Raw genomic sequence first — 19,847 nt, forward strand, 5'->3', positions numbered from 1 at the left:
CAGAACCACAATACATTTCTGTCTTTAAAACGACCATTGTTTACGCCTGTTGCTAGGTAACAACAACCCGCAAAAAGGCATAGATATGTATAGATTCCTCATTAGTGACTGTTTCTTTGGGCCACTATTCGTAAAACGTCCGCCATATTGTAATGTCAACTTGACGTCATTCATCATAGTAACCAATGAATATTCGAAGATGCCACAATCCTGCACAGCCGATGGTCTGAAAACTCATAGTATTGTGGATGACATTAAATTGACCATTCCAAGATGGTGGACTCGTCTACATGCTTGGAGCGGTCGAGCATCTTTACACATCTATGCGAAAAAGCAGCAGTATATATAATGTTGCTACTTTACACAGACATATCCAATGAGAAACAAGTCCTGGAATATTTTCCTCGGTTTGGTTATTCTGAAAAAACCTCACCACTACCAGGGCAGGGACATTGAGAACCTGTTTCAGAGGTTACAACAGCTGTCAGGAATAGCCCACTGACCGAACCACACCATATCACCTTCAGTGTAACCCTCTGGAGATGCTAAATCATGCTTAGGACTCTGAAGGAGGTAAAAAAAAAGAGTGAATGGAAAGATTACCTGCCTTATGTTATGCATGCTTATAATAGCGCCAGGCATGAATCGACCATGTTCAAATCAACATGCTGAGAAGACAAAATGAGCCAAGCATATCAAATTAGAAAAACAGAACAGGCAAAAAGTCTTCAGCAAAGGGCAATAAATACTGTGACTGAGTAGTAACAGGTGCCAATCAACCAGGAGACCGGGTGTTGGTCAGAACATTTTTTGAGAGAGATGGCCCGGGAAAGTTGCATGCATACTGGCAAAAGGATGTACATTGGGTCATAGAGCACATTGGTGATGGCCCGGTGCACAAGATACAATCCGGTGTTCCAATATTCTTCCTGTGTTTCACTGCAACCTCTTGCTGGCTGTCAATAACTTACCCTTGGAAAAGCCGATGGCTGGAATTAAGTAGACAAAGAAAGTAAAACAGAGAAAGCAAGTGAGAAGTCAACCAGAGAAGGAGCCTTACTCAGATGCCACAGATGAGGAGGAACATACTTACCAGTATGACCTTTGTATAAACATACCTTGCTACAAATATGTAACAGTTCCACAAACAGAGAGAGAACCTGTAACTCTAACAACCCAAAGCACATCTCACCTTCGTCCAATGGCAATGGAATTCTATCCTGATGAAAGATGTGATCCTCTGGAAAACCAATTTCAAGATTTGTACTAGGAACACATGAAGACTCATAGATTTGTTCCAAGTCCAAGGTCTATGATGCCAGATAAAGATGAGGATAGACTAAGGAATGGAGAATAAGTAGTAGGAGATGCAGGAAATGTAGGAGAAGGAGGAAGGAAATGTGAGAAAGATGCAAAGATTGGGAAAACCATGAGAAATGTTTAGACATGATGCTTTGGGTGAACCATCATATTAACATTTGTAGAACAGAAGCAAAGACACTTTAGTCTACACAGGAATACATTCCACGTGAAAATGCTCTTTACTACAAGTATATGCCTAATCATCGTTTTTGTCATTGGTGTCATAATGGGTACTGAGGTGGGGTTTAAAAAGAAAAAGAAAGAGAAATCATAGCAATATAACATGGGTCAGAGGTCACTTAGATGTTAGAATATAGTGGAGATTGTAGAGGGTTGAAATCATAAATGTGTTATGTGTGCATATAGAAAGAAAAATAGTCCCTAAAATAAAAATTGTAAAGAGAAACAAGGTAACATGATATTGTTCAATTCAGTATTGACTCTAATGTATCTCTAATGTAATGTAACCCTGAAATTGTTATTATTGTTAACTGTGTGCTCAACTTTTGGGTCTCTTCGGCCTGATAAGGGTAACAACAAGTTGTATCAAAATTCACACTTGGGGAAGTGAATGATACAAATTGGCTGACATGATTGCTGCGAATGTGCAATATATGCCTCAATCGCGTTGTCCGCATGAATTAAAAAAAAATTCAACTTGAGCGGCATTTGAATTTTCTGCTCAAGTTGAATTTTCTTTTTTTATTCTTGCGGAAAACGCGATTGAGGCTTATACAACTTGGTGTTAGACCCAAAAATGTAAGTTGAGCACACAGTTAACAATAATAACAATTTCAGGGTAAAAAACACATCCTTCTTGACACATCATGTTTGACACATCTGGCTGTATCAGAAAATTAAGCAGAGCATTACACAATGATTTAATTCATGTAATCTAGAGTGATAGCGTGATGCGAATATTCACTTCGCTTTCGGTGTACACACACCATTATTCTTCATAGATCTCATAAATGCCCCAATATACTTCAAACAAACTTCATTTTCGTTCTTTGTTTGGGGGGCAAAAAGAAGTTTGAAAAGGTTGAGCGACGGTATACTGTTTCAGAACATTCTGACAAATTCATGTAAACGTTTTGCAACGCTCGCGTTATCCTAAAAAACAATGAAATGAAGAACTGTAGGCAATCTAGGTGTGAGACAGTCTGAATATTATAGACAAAATAATAATGATTAGCAGCAGCTCAGAGTCAAATGTCATGTTTGCATCACAAAAGAACCATTTTGTTTACATAATTAGTCCTTTATGGGAAGTTTAAAATATGCAGTTGTCAGTGTTTGAAATTTACTAATTAGGCAAAAACAAGTTGTTCAGAACGATTGTAATTGCACAACCATTATAATAAAACAGAATGTATATCTGGAAGTAATATTACAATCATCTAGTTTGCATATCTGTATATATTTCCATCCCCATATGTGCCTTCAATGCTCAAAGTGAACTCATTGCAGCTTCATCTTGTATAAGGCATGTGTGTTCAACATTTGGCTGCTAAATGATGCTGGGATTTCTTCAATAGAATCTGCAAATCATCTTGACTGTCAATAAGAGATGCTGTGTTTGAATGCAAATCCTCTCTCTGAAGTAAACATGCTTTAAAGAATAGTGTGATCCCTTTGTATTATTCACTGCTCTCTGTAGTGTAAATTCTTCTTCTGTACAAAGGTAATCATCCTTCAACGGATTCATTGGTCATAATTTTGAGAACCTTTGAATGGATTGTAGCTTCACAGCTGTTTGACCAAAATCAATTGGGATTATTGATCACAAGCACCATACAATCCATTTAAAAGGAAAAGCTTGTCTGTTCTCACCTAACCTCTTTTCCCTATGATAATTACTGGCACTTTTTAAACTAAAAGATTTACAAAGTCAGGGAGAGTGTTAGCATGTTATTTTAATTAATCTAGACCTGTTAGACTGGCCAATAAATTGTCCATAGGTATGAGTTTTAGTTCTACAATGGACGACCATCTGTCCAGGGTTTTTCACAAGCGGTTTGAAAACTCGGTGGATGGATGTTGGATATGAGAGCTTGGAATTGGAAACAAATGCACAAAACTTGCTACCATATTTATAAGGTGTTCTGGGTGTCTGAGACTTCCAAAGTAAAAGATGTCCCCTTGGTGCTTTGAGTGACTACCAGCGCCCCCATACCCCTTAACACATAATGGGACCAGATTTACTAACAGTTTGCGGCAAATTATCTTTTGGCATTAAAATATTACTTTCAGGATTTACTAAAGATGCACACGACAATTTGCGACAATGTACAATGTTTGCACGACAATGCAAACAACAATTTTAAGTTTAGCTACCAACACATGTATTTTATAGTTTCATATCCAAATTTTGGGCATGGTTTTAAAAACTCTATGGGAGAAAGAAGGTCCACCTTGGTTGAAATCATAATGTCTGGCCCAGGACAAGATGTCAAGTTGACTTTGCCTTTCATTGTCATGGCAGCAGGGGTTGGGTAGCCAAAATACGTGTTTCCATGTGATTTATGAAGAATGTTCCCCTTCCAGGACTGTCCTAAGAGCTTGGTACAATGTGTTGAGTGGTTGTTAGTGCATTGCTACACAGTTGATGCTCTAAAATATTCTGGGTGGGTACTTACAGGTCAAAAGGGTTCACCCCCATGTCTCTATAATACTTTATGGCCTGGGTCTTTCCTTTAATGTAAATCTATGGATTATTTTATCTTCTAACAGGTTACATTTAAATTCAAAGCTTAATACTTTGTCAACCTCACATAATGTATGAATAGTGAAAGTGATGCTTTACTTAGCCAACACCATTAGCACATCATTATCTAAATACAGTGACCATGCAGCAGCACGTACGGCTTCCAGCTGCAGTGGATCATGACAGTAACCAAGGCCAAGAACCACAAGGCATTTCAAATGGCCCACAGACATTCCTCAGATCCTCAGAACATCCTCACCATCCGAAATGTGTTTAATTCTGTGGAAGCACATGGAATGCATTTGCAGTTCTTAAGCTAAGCATTCACTCAAGGTCTGTCTGATTAACTGTATGAAATATACAGTGCACATCTGAGTGCAGTATGTGGGTGAATAATACAAGCCTGTTCATCATCTGTGCAGTAAAAATGGGAGCGTTAAATGTGCTGTATGTTCAAGATTGCTGTTAATGTCATCCCAATGCACTGGTCTTTGAACTCAATGATTCAGAGTTTGTGTACAACACTGTATAACACCCTATGTTTGATTTAGACGCACAGAGGCAACAGCTCAGGCTAAAACTTTTAACCTCAGTGTAAATGCAGCAATAGTTCTTCGGTCAGAATCACCTCAAATGAATTGCTCTCTCCTGAGACACTAGGGTTTAGGGGAGGGTTGACATTTTAATGGCTACACAATGATGTAATATTGCATATTATGTGGGGGCTGAAAGTATGGGGCTTCTGTCAGATACAATAAAGTGGCATTGTATATCTGGAAATTTCTAGAAGACTTGTTTCCACAGAGCCTTAGCCTAGCAGGAGGAACCATAGAGACAACAGAAATGTTCCAAAACCTAATGGGCCACCTTGCTGTCTTTTGTCTACATAAGCAGCTGCCTTTAAAGCAGTGTCCAATCATGCTCTTAGAGGGCAACTTTCCTGCAAAGTTATTATACCTGCTGGTAATGCTGCATTCCATTTACCTTTAAAGTCGGATGTTGGATTACCTTAAAAGCTGGTAGTGACATCACACTCATGTGGACCGTGCTCCAGTAGAGAAGTCACGCATCCATTGTTACAGTCAATTTAAAACACTTAAAAAGCAGTATTTTCCACAGTTAACGCCATGTCATGTCCATTCTACTGTCTGCATATGCCACCATGAGTTGATTAAGATACATGTCAGGGTTTTGCACTGTTTGTTTTGTTTCTTGTGTCTATGTCCATGTGCTCCTTTAGCCCCTTCTCCTTGTTTCCTTTCTACCACACCCTCTTGTTAGCCTGGTAAGTCTAATTGTGCTCACCTGTCCCTCATGTATTTTCTTCCCTATTTATAGTGCCCCTTACCCTTTTGTGTTTGCTGGTTTGTGGTCATTGTCACCCCTCCTGTCACTGTCTGTGGGTATGGCTGATTTTGTGTCAGTGTCGCCCTAGTTGGTCTTGTGCCCTCGATTTGTCTGGTCATGTGTAGTTCCCCGTTCTTGACTTGGTCCTTGTTTTAGTAATCGGTTTGTTTTTGCTTTTAATTTTAACTTTTTAGTTCTTATCCATATATATATATATATATATATATATATATAAATATATATATATATATATATATATATATATATATATATATATATATATATATATATATATATATATATATATATTTGTCTTGTTATTCTGTGTTTAATCAGTATATCTTGTTTTACTTATCAGTTTTATTTTTCGCCTTGTCTTGTGGGGTTGTTGTTGTTGTTGTTGTTGTTTCTGTGGCGCTTTGTCCTGTCTACTCTTGTGTTCGAGTTCCTGTGTGTTCTGCCACTGGTTCTACTTTCCTGGCACTTGGTCTGCTTCAGGGTCTGTGGTCAACCAGTATCTGAGTTCTGCAATATGATGCCTGGTGTGGTCTTCTCCATCAGCCTGGTCTTGTTGCCTCCTTTGTCGCCATAGTATTCTGCCAGGTGATGTTGGAAGCTGTCCCAGTGGCCTTCCTTAGCTGTTTCTGTATTCATGTTGTGGTTTCTCTTGTGCACTTCATTACCCTCTTGTATCGGTCTGTTTTGTCAATTGCGTCCTTCCAGATCCCTGACAACACATGCTGCGTTAAAGTCCTCCTGGGAAGTTTGCACTTAAGCATTGAGTTGTAAATATGACATTGGGTGTGTTCAAGTCAGTTTAGTCAGCACAAGATAGCGATGTACCTTTTGTAATATTACAAGAAAACACAACAGGGTTTTTTAACTCCCCTTGTAGAAAATGAAGAACAAAGACTTTGCATCTGGTGTGTTTTATTTTTTAATAACTTATGAAGTCACTTTAATCCGTATTGCATAAAAACAGATTAATGTTTATTTCAATCCTGTCTATTGATTTCAACTAAAAAATACCATCAGCAACAGATGTTGCATCCATTGATTCTGTCATGTTTCTCATTGACCCCCACCCCAACTTAGAGCTTAAAGAAAATTCTGTGTTTCCCACTCGTAATTACTCGACTCTGTGGTGGCGTTCATGTGTATTTAACTCGTAAATATGATGTATCCAACATGACTTGAATGCACCAACAGACAAATGCAAGTGTTAAAAAAACAATATGACTACCGTTTTGAGCAGCCATATTAGATTCAGACGTCGGAGTTTTTGCGACTCCTTTGAAATTCCAAGTCATAAATCAGAATTTCCAACTTCTGCGTACAAATAGAATACAGCAAATATCTACTGATCTTAAAGACCTTGATCACCTTATTCAGGTGTTTAATTAGGGGTACAGATAAACTTAAGGGTGTCCAGACCTACTCCTTGAGGAATTATGCCCTGCATAGTTTAGCTCCAGCCTGCTCCAACACACCTGTCAGAAGGTTCTAGTAAAGGCCCTGAAAAACCAAGAGTAGTACATCCAAATTTATAATACACAAAAAAATAGGTGAAAAGTACTTGTTACTTACAGCAAGATGAGCATTCAGTTGACACTTTACTGTCCAATTAAGCCAGAGGAGAAGAGCTGTGAATGCCATTGAAGTCACACAACTGATGTTATTAGGTCATGTGACAGGGACAGCATGGTGGACGCGGTATATCTGAATTCCATTCATATTAACCTCATTCAATGGTAAGGGTAAGGTCCAAACCAAATGTAGTACTTAGTAGACAGTTTGTGATTTTTGGATGCAGTTCTTGATTAGATATTTCAGGTGTGTTTAATTAGTGAAATAGCTAAGTTCTTCAGGTCAGTGGATCTCCAGGAGCAGGGCTAGACACCCCAGTCCTAACTGAAATTGAACCAAAGGAAATGATTTGAACATTGTACATTTTATACCACAATAGTTTGACATTAGCATGTTGCTAATCTAAAAGGACTGTACTCAATAATGAAATAAACATTTAACAAAAAAAAATTAATAAATTGGCCTATAACTCACAAATAACACACAATATACTTAACAGATATATAATAAACATAATCAGACCGAATACGCTTTAATATGCAAGGTGCAGAAAAATTTGAGTCTTAAAATGTGATGCCGAGAAAGCGGTGAGGCTGTGCACCTATTAAAAAAGTATTGCAATGAAATGAAACGCACAAACCAGCACTCAAAATGTTGTCTAACTAGGGAGCTCACGGGTCTTGGAACAGAGCTAGTGGTTATGTGTGTGTGGCATGTAAGTGAACAGACAGCTGGGAAGTGAGCTGTAGCTCCCAAGAAGGAACTTTGAAGAGTGCGCACGCTCAAGTCACAAGCCTCCATAAAGTGGCAATAAAAAAGAAGCCTTTGTGTTATTGGAGGTTTATATAAACTCTGCTTAGATGTTTAATGATTGACCGTTCCCCTGGACCTCTGCATATCCTGGTAGTTTTAGAAACGCAACAGTACACACTCTCACACACTCGCATAATCTTGGTCATACGACTGTCACAAATGTTTGCATAGGACAAATAAGACGGATGTCTTTGTCTTTTCAGTGACAAACACCTGCCACCAAACATCCATAGAACCATTTCCCTTTAAAACACAGGCTGTTGACTTCTGTTTTGCTTCACAAAGACTCCATCCTCCATACCTATATGTCCACTCCCTTCTTTATCAGCATAAGGAAATTCTGCAGGCACCAGTAAAGACAGAACCCTCTCATCCGTGGAGATGAAAAAAGAGAAAACCACACAGTGTCATGAGCCAGAGCTAAGAGGGAGAAGAACCCTCTCTGAACAATGGGGCCGTGGAATTATCTTTGCATACCGATTTTCATACTCAGCTTTTAGTCTCTAACTGCTCCCACGGTCTTACTCACCTTTTCCTTAACGATTTGCCTTTCCAGGACAATTTTCCAGGAGAAAATACTGGATACCACTTTTATCATATACACCTCATATTCTATTTGAACACCAAGACTCTTTTAACATTTCAAAAAACATACTTGAAGGGATAGTTAGTTTATTAACCTTTATGTTAGTCTTATCATATTTTTTCTTCTGTGGAACGTGGGAAATTATTTGGGAATGGGGGCTTTAAAGCTCCAAAACGGAATAATATTGGCATTTAACGGTATTAAATGTACACTTGTGTACAGACCAAAAGTTTGGACACACCTTCTCATTCAAAGAGTTTTCTTTATTTTCATGACTATGGAAATTGTAGAGTCACACTGAAGGCATCAAGGTTTTATTTGAGCAAGAAAGAGAGTGATGGGGTGCTGCGCCAGATGACCTGGCCTCCACAGTCACCGGACCTGAACCCAATCGAGATGGTTTAGGGGTGAGCTGATGTATCCAACATGACTTGAATGCACCAACAGACAAGTGTTAAAAAAACAATATGACTACCGTTTTGAGCAGCCATATTAGATTCAGACGTCGGAGTTTTTGCGACTCCTTTGAAATTCCAAGTCATAAATCAGAATTTCCAACTTCTGCGTACAAATAGAATACAGCAAATATCTACTGATCTTAAAGACCTTGATCACCTTATTCAGGTGTTTAATTAGGGGTACAGATAAACTTAAGGGTGTCCAGACCTACTCCTTGAGGAATTATGCCCTGCATAGTTTAGCTCCAGCCTGCTCCAACACACCTGTCAGAAGGTTCTAGTAAAGGCCCTGAAAAACCAAGAGTAGTACATCCAAATTTATAATACACAAAAAAGTAGGTGAAAAGTACTTGTTACTTACAGCAAGATGAGCATTCAGTTGACACTTTACTGTCCAATTAAGCCAGAGGAGAAGAGCTGTGAATGCCATTGAAGTCACACAACCAATCAAGATGGTTTAGGGGTGAGCTGGACCGCAGACTGAAGGTAAAAGGGCCAACAAGTGCTAAGCATCTCTCGGGGAACTCCTTCAAGACTGTTGGAAGACCATTTCAGGTGACTACCTCTTGAAGCTCATCAAGAGAAAGCCAAGAGTGTGCAAACCAGTAATCAAAGCAAAAGGTGGCTACTTTGAAGAACCTAGAATATGACATATTTTCAGTTGTTTCACACTTTTTTGTTATGTATATAATTCCATATATAATTCCACATGTGTTAATTCATAGTTTTGATGCCTTCAGTGTGAATCTACAATTTTCATAGTCATGAAATTATAGTAATATTACTGAAATAAAAGGCTACTTAAGTGTAAGAGGGACACTTTCATGACTATACTTTAAAGTACATTTTAAATCATTGTTTTAATTATATTTTGTCATGTTTTAAAGAATTACACTTGTTTAATGTTTTAATGTAAATATTTTAACCGTAGTTTTATTCAGTATAAAATGTAATCAATGTTAAATGTGTCTAATTACAACTTTATAATTGTGCAAGTGGATATACAATTCAGTACATTCAATTATACTTTAGTTTACCATGAATTTGACAGTACATTCGGCAGTACACTTTAACCATATTTCAAAGACAACAGATATAATTATGAAATTACATTTGAAGATAAAACATGCTAAAGTGTTTTTTTTTTTTTTTTTTTTTTTTTTTTTCGCTGGATGTTAAGCCTTTAAGTGAATACTGATTTAAATATTTAAATTTCAATATGCTCTTCACACAAAAATATCATATGAGATTAGAAGACTTATCAGGCCACATATCAGATTTTACTGTTGGAAAATCACATATTTTAAAAGATAACATCTTTATGATACAAAAGAATGATATAGAACAGAATATGGGGGTTACATAATAAGGGTTTAATGTGTTTTGTAGGCATAGGTTATGTTGTTGGGATTTGGATGAGGTAACTTGTGCCAAAGCAACGTTGGAACCACCTCCACTTGTGATAAAGCTCATGCACCTGTCAACACCGCATTGTGCATTCCATCAGCCTTCCTGTGTCTTTCCGGCATGTCTTTGTTTGGGATAGATTGAACAGCTCAATGATTGTGCATGAGTGTGTGTTGGGGGTTGAAGACGGATTTGTCACCCGGAGTAAGTTTCATTGGACAAAAACTCCCTTTGGGAACATTTAGTGTCATCCTCATTTCAAAATTGTTCTCGTAGCCTTTATTTTTCAATTCTAAGGGGTCATTTACACAACACCATGTTCAGCTAAAAACGTTTTCTGTGTTTTGGCCATTCAATTACACGACAATAGCGTTTTTGAGGCATGAAAATGCAAACATTAGAAAAAAGGGTTTCAAAGTTTTTGAAAGCAATACCGTCATCATCTCTGTGAAAACTACAAATATGCAAACTTGAGAAAACTCTGACGTCATGTGCATGCGTATTAAATGTAAAGCACTTTGCACAATACAAGCGACATGCAACGACATGATCTAATTCATTTAAATGAAGAGTAGGAGATTTCTGGCGATACAAGCAACAGCGACCGTTGGCGACCAGCGGCATGACAAGGTTTCGGCGGATTACATCAAATGTACACGTCGCTCATGCTCGGTTGAGAATATGATAGTCTAGCAAGTTTGTTTACAGGCACAAAGGAAGCAAAGATTCCTTAGTTTAGCAAAGAAAAACTCTCCTCTTGGCTTATTACAAAATCCTCCAATATTTTTCTTTACAAATACTTATTTTGTGCTTTTTAAATTTGTGACCAACATTATAAATATACACTCACCTAAAGGATTATTAGGAACACCATACTAATACTGTGTCGTCATGTTCAAGAAACCAATTTGAAATGACATGGTGCATTATCCTGCTGGAAGTAGCCATCAGAGGATGGGGACATGGTGGTCATAAAGGGATGGACATGGTCAGAAACAATGCTCATGTAGGCCGTGGCATTTAAACAATGCCTAATTGGCACTAAGGGGCCTAAAGTGTGCCAAGAAAACATCCCCCACACCATTACACCACCAGCAACAGCAGCCTGCACAGTGGTAACACGGCATGATGGATCCATGTTCTCATTCTGTTTACGCCAAATTCTGACTCTACCATCTGAATGTCTCAAAAGAAATCGAGACTCATCAGACCAGGCAACATTTTTCCAGTCTTCAACTGTCCAATTTTGGTGAGCTCGTGCAAATTGTAGCCTCTTTGTCCTATTTGTAGTGGAGATGAGTGGTGGGGTCTTCTGCTGTTGTAGCCCATCCGCCTCAAGGTTGTGCGTGTTGTGGCTTCACAAATGCTTTGCTGCATACCTCGGTTGTAACGAGTGGTTATTTCAGTCAAAGTTGCTCTTCTATCAGCTTGAATCAGTCGGCCCATTCTCCTCTGTCCTCTAGCATCAACAAGGCATTTTCTACCACAGGACTGCCACATACTGGATGTTTTTCCCTTTTCACACCATTCTTTGTAAACCCTAGAAATGGTTGTGCCATAAAATCCCAGTAACTGAGCAGATTGTGAAATACTCAGACCGGCCCGTCTGGCACCAACAACCATGCCATGCTCAAAATTTCTTAAATCACCTTTCTTTCCCATTCTGACATTCAGTTTGGAGTTCAGGAGATTGTCTTGACCAGGACCACACCCCTGAATGCATTGAAGCAACTGCCATGTGATTGGTTGATTAGATAATTGCATTAATGAGAAATTGAACAGGTGTTCCTAATAATCCTTTAGGTGAGTGTACATCCTACAACATCCACTAGAACGGCTTCCCCCTACGCCAGTCAGGAGTGAAAGAAGGATGTTTATTATGTTTTAAATATAGATTTCCTAAAGTAGGTCTTTATTCAAGCCCCTGAGGCGTGTGAGGCATGTTTTATTATGGATGGATGCACTTTATTTGACTTATTTTGGACTGCTGAAAAAAAACACCTTCTGCCATTCTTAAATTTTAGAAGAGCACGAATCAATTTATCAAAGTAACTCAGATTGGATTCATCTGAAAGAAAAAGTCTTATACACCTAGCGTAGGATGTTTTGAGGGCTGATCATCATACGTGAAACTTATATGTGAAATATTTTTTAAATCAAAAACCCATGGGATCAACCCATTGCTGTGTAAAAGTTCTCCAATAAAATGCATAAAGTTTTTAGGGTTTTGGTTAAGGTTTTGTTTAGGGTTAGTGTGCAATGTTTGTGATGATCTTTACACAGTATAAAAACATTACATTTTTATGGTATGTCCTCACCAATAGCTTTATTTAGCATGTGTAAAAAAGAAATAAAAAGAAACACATCCTGGAGTTTTTCCAAATCGCATTAGAATTCGCTGTAATGACACCAGCGTGATCTCACACGTCAGACGTTAGGCTTTTATAACACATCACACATTAGCGTGCAGGATGTGGGCTGCTGGCTTCAGTTTTAGCATGAGGAAAATGAAAGGGCAGGCTTTTAGACCATTTCCCCTGGCAGAATATTTTTAAAACTGGGAGGATGACGAAAATGAAAAGCTTTAGATGTTTTCTGCACGAGCACATAGCTGGCTGTAACCCAGGTCAGGATACTTTTGACAGCAAAGTCAGCTGTGTGATGTGTGAATACAAGAGCTTTTTCACAGTTGGCAACATTAAGGTTTTGTTGAATAGGCTTTAATGTGCTGTGGCATGTCTAGTGTTTAGATAAATGGCGCAAAGTCTGGCAAAAGTTTGTCTGGGGCGGTGAAACATGCAGTGTCAATATTTCTCATTTTGCTAAGAAGCAAAGATTTCTTTGACAAAGAACAGAATGTTCACCTTACGGGCCATTTAATAATTATTCAGTGCAATCTAAATCATTTTAGATGCATATTACATTGGTTCAATAATAAAAAAACAACAACACACATAAGCTCCTCATAAGAGTGCTATTCCTGCACTCTCCAACCAAACAGGCGGAGATATGAAGTAAACATGCATCAATATCATGAACACATCAACACCAAAAAATGAAAACTGTACCCATGAGGTTTCCCAGTGTATAATTCTACTCTCCAAGCGATGATGTTATCTTATCTGGCAGGACTACATTTTTCTGTGCTGAGATACAATCCTCGTGACCTAAAATGAGCCCAGAGATGCTAATGTAAAGCACATACCGATGTGACAAAATTATAATTTATTAGTGATTTATTTCCAACTGCTAGTATTACAACCCTAAGCTATCGGTTGAATTGCTCATAAACAACATTATGGAGGAAACTTCTTCCTATATAAACTTTATACAGAATGGTGAGTGCCTTTATTTCAGTAATTTTATATTAGCAATCTGAAAGTATAAAATAAATAAACATGCAACAAGTGGTCATTCAATGCAATTCAGTGCACTTCACAAAGGCAGCATCAGCAGAAATGCCAATGTGCAGTAATACTTAATCTAAACTGTACGGTGTGAGATTATAACTTTGGAATTTTAAAATGTTTAACAATAAAGCTCTCCTAATGACTAGAAATGGACACGTTGTTTGGTCTCTTTTATACCTCTCTTTAGTCTCTTTCATACCTCTTTGTCTGATGTTATGTAGTTTTCTGTTCTGTGACCGACTTCTTACATTTGAACAAACAACATATGCACAGATTTACACTCAGATTTACACTCAGACAGCAAATTGTTAATGCCAAAGGATCAACTGTCTTTTGTTAACAAAGAATTCAGACCAAAATAGAGGGAGTGGTGGCTGAAAGAAGCATTTTGTTATGCTGATTCTTAACCAGTTCAACTGTAATATCACGCAAGTGTTCTATTCTTCCGAATCATTTGAGCTCTTTAGTTGGATTTAAAGACAGTCAGTTCAAATGACTGCAAGGTTTTGATTTGAATGAATATTTCACAGTTATGACAGGAACACGACATGTGTTATGTGTGAGAATGTGCTGTAAGTATCAACAGCGGAAAAAGGTTGTGGAATGCACGCGAATGGGATGAATCAACCATTGGAACAAACATTGTGATCCATTGTTTCTTTCTCACTTTTTCTTTCTCCTCCTTCATTTGTCAAAGTCAGAGGGCTAAAGGAAGTGTTTTGTCTAGTTAACAGGGTAGCCTACAGTCAATGAATGCATGTCATTCAGATACATACCTCACATGTTAGAACAGGCCCGCAGCTTTACAGCACTTTATACTGAGATCTTAAACAACTCTCCTAATATTCCAGTTGGCTCAGATAAACTCTGGAATATTGCGAAGCTTTCAAATATCACTTTCATTTTCATGTTAAAAATGTTGAATTGTTTTAGTTAAACATTATTTAGCATATTTGAAATATATTTAATAATGTATGAGCATACATTTTACAAGCTAGCTAAATGATATGTATAACAGTAACAGAAAATATTAACTTTTTAAAAAATGAGAAAATATATTTGTCAGAACTTTTATCAGAATTTATTTTTTTAAATACAATTAAGTATATGTGAAGGTATTATATTTGTGTGTGTGTGTGTGTGTGTGTGTGTGTGTGTGTGTGTGTTTGTTTGACCCTGGACCACAAAACTTAAGTGTCTATTTAAAAAAAAAAATAATAATACAAGATAAGATTTCCAGTGATGTATGGTTTATTAGGGTTTGACAATATTTGGCCGAGATACAACTATTTGGATATCTGTAATCTGAGGGTGCAAAAAAATATATATATACATACATACACACACACACACACACACACCACTTTATTAGGTACACCTTGCTAGTACCTGGTTGGACCCCCTTTTGCCTTCAGAACTGCCTTAATTCTTCATGATATAGATTTAACAAGTTAACAAGAGTTTAACAAGAGATTTTGGTCCATATTGACATGATGGCATTATGCAGTTACTGCAGATCTTTCGGCTGCACATCCATGATATGAATCTCCCGTTCCACCACATCCCAAACCTGCTCTATTGGATTGAGTTCTGGTGACTGTGGAGGCCATTTGAGTGAAGCGAACTCATTGTTAAGTTCAAGAAACCAGTCTGAGATGATCTGAGCTTTGTGACATGGTGCATTATCCTGCTGGAAGTAGTCATCAGAAGATGGATACACTATACTCAGGTAGGCTGAGCCTTTAAACCATGCTCATTTGGTACTAAGGGGCCAGTAAAATATTCCCCACACCATTACACCACCGCCACCAGGGTTCAGGGTTCGACGTGTTGTGCGTTCAGAGATGGTATTCTGCATACCTTGGTTGTAATGAGTGGCTTTTATTATTACTATCCAGTCTGCCCATTCTCCTCTGACCTCTGACATCAACAAGACATTTTTGTCCACACAACTGCCACTTACTGGATAGTTTCTCTTTTTCGGACCATTCTTTGTAAACCCTAGAGATGATTGCGTGTGAAAATCCCAGTAGATCAGCAGTTTTTGAAATACGCAGACCAGCCTGTCTGGCACCAACAACCATTCCATGTTCAAAGTCACTTAAATCCCCTTTCTTCCCCATTCTGATGCTCAGTTTGATCTATCTATCTATCTATCTATATTTTTTTAACTCTTTAAATATACCATACTTCAAACTTAAAACCTTCAAACCCTTAAGTCTGTAAATAGCTTACTAGCTCTTTCTCAAGCTAACATCAAATTTGTCTATGAACTTAATCTTAGTTAAATACGCAAAATATGTATTATATAAATGTGCAGCGTTACAATCTTTAAAAATTAACCATGATTTTAATATAAATCAATCAAACAAAAAAGCATGATTAATATAGTTTTTGTTTCACTAACTATAGTTTACCCGTGGTATTTGTAGTCAAACTTATACAAATGGTAATCCATCTGCCAAAAAAACATGGTCAACTAAAGGGAAATACACAACACACATCCAGGAGTCATGACCCTGATCCGTGTGTCAGTAGAAAGGTGATGCAGTATTTGCTCTTAATATGACTTTCACAGCTCCACCCCCTGACCGTTTAAAACAGCACCTCCCCTAGATCTGACCTCAGCCCTCCTCGCCGTCTCTCACACCTTCTGGCACCTCCCATCCTGTGTCTCGCAGAGCAGTCGCCCACGCTGAAGGCTGTAAATGAGCACAATCATCAAATGACAAGATGTTTTAAATCAAGGATGAGGATATTCAATTACTCTAGCTTTGCCTCCATCTCACTCCACCCAGTTTTCTGTGGCCTATGATGGTGTGTCCATAGATTAGATTACCAGCCACTGTCACTCTCCCAGCCTCCTCCAGCGCAGGTCCACAGAGGCTATTAGGTAATGTGGGTCTCGTCTACCTGTATAGATGTGTTGTCTGGAAATGTGGCACTCTTTGAAGTGGTGGCCCATACAGAGCCACTTACCTGATTAAACCTAGTTCAAGAATAGCATGCACTTCCAACCGAGAATACAGAGAAAGAGAAGAATGGAGAACAAGAGAAAAGAGAACAAACAATGCAAAGATGTGCATACTTGCTATTCAATGGTGCTTAATGAAAGTGGACCACTAATAGTATTGTGCATATTTACGGTAAGTGATTTAAATAATAACCCCCCCCCCCCCCACACACACACACACACACTATTTGTGCTACAATCATGACTTCAAATTACGCAACTTGATTCAGCAACCCAAAGTATATTAAAGACAAAAATATAATTTAGTTATATGATGCGAAATATATTAATCAAATTGAAAATGACAATACAATATTTAAAATAGAGTGGAAAGAAAGTACTTTCCAGTTACAAGGTCATGACAACATATGCTTTCAATTATTACAACGTTTTAAGTTAAAATATCTTATACAATTTTTTTTTTTTTTTTTAAATAATGGTAGAATTATATTATTAATTATATGAAAAAAAAATCTGGGCAATTTTTAGTTTATTTTAAATACAATTAAAATGTATCTGAACTCATCTCCCATTTTAATGCTGATCCAAACCCAACTTAAACTAAAATAAAAGAGAGAGAGAGAGAGAGAGAGAGAGAGAGGGAGGGAGTTAATAATATTTTTTTTAAATTACAGTTTTTTCAATTTTAATCCTAAATTACCAGTGAAAAATAAATAGCTATACCTAAATTGCCTATGACTTTAAGATTTGTTTTCAAAAGTATATCTTGGATTATATATAACTTGAACATTTTTCTTTTTCATTCTTACCAAAGAAAAAAAATGTATCCGCTGCTTGACCAAGCAAACATATTGTTTAAAGCATACACAAAAAATAAATAAAAAATAACAGTATATTTGCAGTGCCAACTATGCCAAAGCCTGGACCATTCATTCAAGTGTTTGAGAAAATGCTTTTTTCGTAGTATATTTTCCGGGAACTTTCATTGCTTTTCCAAATAAATCTCATTCAGCCCAAACGGATCCAGATTTTCCCTTTGCGGTGTCTTTCTATATTTGCTTCTGGCTTCCTGAAATAAGATCAGAAATGGAAGGAGTATGGTTTAGCTTTAACCAATGCTCTTATGTAAGACACAGCTCTCTCTTCACATTTCTAACCTACTATATATCTAGGTGATGTTTGACTCTGAAATCAATATAATATATTTTGACTGAGTCTGATATGTAATTTTTAAAAGTGACCACAGATGAGAACTCATAGCTGGAGAAAACCACGTTACTTGGTCTATCAATCTATCCATCCATCCATTCATCCATCCACAGATAAAGCTACAAAAACAGGCTTTAAACTAAATTCAAATGCTGAACAGCCACCAAACAATGACCTCCCTTCTCCTCTGGTTAGACTTCATCTGGAGCTGATATCAGTTCCAGGCTTTGCAAGAGACTATTTACCACATCAAAGTCTGAGATATTCCTTTATTCACACGCCACACACATAACCTCACACATCAAAACATAGTGCAACCCTTATAGTTCTCGTCTTATTGCGCCTAAAGGTCACACATTTCTCTCTTCTTTTATGAGAAGCTTTTGGCAAACACAGGCCGGTGGAAAGCCTCTTAGAGTGATTGTTTAAATTCTCCCGGAATCATGCATTGACTTGAATCCGGTATTTGGCCATGTTTCTGCTCGAACACTGCCCGTGCCATCTGCAATGAATCAGTCAAACTGCTGTAGTGTATTAGGCTGCATTTTCCATGGCAGCGTTCTCAGCCATATGCATCGGCACAGAGGGTTTTTTTTTCTAATGAATGAGGTCTGGATTCTGTCTTTTCCCATGACCCAGCTTGAATGGCATTAGTTAAAGGTTGTTCATTGGAGATGTATTATCTGCCTGTTGAGGAGTTTTAAACACTGCTGTTAGGATAAGAGGTAGCTAACTTTCCTTCTTGAACAGTTAGGCTGCAATACACATACATAGTGAACACTATATAATATTCACATCAATAATCGCACTTTCCTGCACTGCGCTGCATGGCGTCAGCTGCAATAAGCTCCAGATGGAAGCTGGCCCTCCTCCAGACAAGGTCTTTGGATGTGGTGAAGAAACACACGTGTTCACACACATATAATCACAGATGCGAACGAAGTATAAAACAACAAAGCCAAAGACTTGAAATTAATTATTTTGAAATCTATTATCAATATGGCAGAAAAGGCAGTAAGAAAATTATGAGAGAGATAGAGGAACATACGCTTCAGCCCAATAATTTCTAAAGTGATTCCTGCTGCTATGTCAGTATACAGGTCCAATGTCCAAATACCATTAATCTAACTCAACAAATGAAGCAGAAGCAGCAAATGTGCTGGAAAACTACATTCAGTTTGTGACTTCATCTTCGTCTTGTCCACTGGAGAAGAACAGAAGGGAAAAAAAGAACAGAAAATTGTATTTGTCAAACAATCTCTAAAGACATAAACCTCATAAGACATGAAATGATTAGATATGTACACCTCAGCCAACGTTCCAAGAAAATTCTAGGCCTTCGTATAGACACAACACCCACTATGTAATTTAAAAGTGCAATTTATGACCAGTGTAGTGGGCTGACTTGGAATTTTTAGAGTTTATGTGTGAAAATAAACACTGTCTTGGGTGGAACTGTTTAGATAAAGATGACCAGGATGTATTTTGCAAAGCCAGTGCAGTATTTTACCAATAACAAAAGTACTACTAAATGAACGTGTGGTGATAATGTCTACATTGTGCTTGTGGTAAAACCTTTTCTGAATGCAGCCTGTGGACTTGATAAACAGGCTGCGCAGAGATGATATTTTAAGACATTTTTACTTATGCTTTTAGTCTTTATTGGCTATTATATATTGTGGCTTGTAAAACTGCTTATTCAGATTAATGTTCTTGACATGTAAAATATTCATATGAAGGATGCACACATCAGTTTACAAAATAACAATAATTTGGTGTATTTGTGTTTTGCATGTGAGTTGTGCTTGCCAGAATCTTTTCTGTCCAATTTCTGCAAAAACAATCAGGAGATTAGCTAACAGCATGCTCATTCAACCAAGAGCTATGGAATTACCAAACTAAAGGCCCATCAAGAGTCCAACATGTTATACGCACACACGTTTACTTGGCTAAATTGGGACATTATCTATTGATCATACATGGCTAG

The sequence above is a fragment of the Carassius auratus genome, chromosome 8 (genome assembly GCF_003368295.1).
Source record: "Carassius auratus strain Wakin chromosome 8, ASM336829v1, whole genome shotgun sequence".
Taxonomy (NCBI): domain Eukaryota; kingdom Metazoa; phylum Chordata; class Actinopteri; order Cypriniformes; family Cyprinidae; genus Carassius; species Carassius auratus.